Here is a 1,107-nt window from a genome sequence, read left to right as displayed (position 1 = left end):
ATATCAACAGGTTCAAGCACCTGTCCAGAAAAGCCAGCAGCATTTCTTAATATATTTCAAAGTAAGATTTTGCCTAAGCCCTTAATACCTTCCTGAACAACCATGCAACTAAACACTGTTAGGAGATGTTGCTTTTTGCACTTTCCCCCTGGATACTAGAAACAAGGTGAAGCAAATCCAGATCTTTTTGAATGAATGGCTGTCATGTTTAATACACTGTGTCTCTATAAAACCAGAGCCACTATCAAATGCTCATATATAATTAATTTTTAATAAAGTCTTGCTTGCTTCAAAATTTAAGGATGCTCTTTCTTCCTGGTCAGTTACTTCAAGGAAACAATAAATAAAGTAGAAAAGGATGATTTCTTTTGCATATTTCTATGAAAGAACAGAAAACATTTATATTTTGAGAGGTTCAGAAAATTCACTGTACAGAATGAACAGCTTATATACACTATTTGTGCAGTTTTTCTTGATTGGGGTATTTAAATACAAGAGCTCCTCCAAAACAAGAAGACACATTCATTCTTGTCCAAATCCTTCTGTCTCTTCTATGGCAAAAAGAAGTTTTTCCTTTAGTTTTTCATAACTCTTATATGGTGGTAGATCAAACGATTAAAACATGTGTGGCTTCTTGGTAACCAGGTATCTTTGCCAACTTTTTCAATGCAAAGCTTTTGAGGTTCATTACTTCCCATGAGCTCAGCAAATCCTCCTAGAGGTAAATGGCAGGTTCCAGTGACAAACTGCAAAGGTTGCATTCTTACTTCATTGTCTGTCTCTTTCACAAACTGCCAAAACCAAATGATTTGCTTGCTGTTTCTTGTATAATGTCAATAAACAGTATTTCTTTGCCAATCTGTCAAGTCAACCTCCTGCATGCCACACAACATAACCTCCAATTCTTTTTCATCAAAGTACTGCAGCCATTGTAGGGGGACAACTTCATTAAAACCATCAAGAAAAGCTTTGGTCTGTTCTTGTACTCCATGAGAAAAACGCCATTTTGTTATTAGACCAGTGCATTCATCTTTATTCTCCTCAGTCACTAGGATGTTAGAACCTCCCAACTTCAGGTTTTGTGAAGTCACTTTTCCCAAAATCTCC

The 1,107-nt window shown here is 36.2% G+C and overlaps 1 pseudogene; it reads right to left on the bottom strand.

The window, feature by feature from the left end:
• Positions 1 to 522: 522 nt before the first annotated feature.
• Positions 523 to 1,107, bottom strand: part of LOC102810708 — a 3,121-nt pseudogene continuing 2,536 nt past the window's right edge.

The sequence above is a fragment of the Chrysochloris asiatica genome, unplaced genomic scaffold, assembly GCF_000296735.1.
Source record: "Chrysochloris asiatica unplaced genomic scaffold, ChrAsi1.0 scaffold00352, whole genome shotgun sequence".
Lineage (NCBI taxonomy): Eukaryota > Metazoa > Chordata > Mammalia > Afrosoricida > Chrysochloridae > Chrysochloris > Chrysochloris asiatica.
The sequence above is the reverse complement of the archived record's forward strand: the minus strand, read 5'-3'. Positions and strand labels throughout refer to the sequence as shown.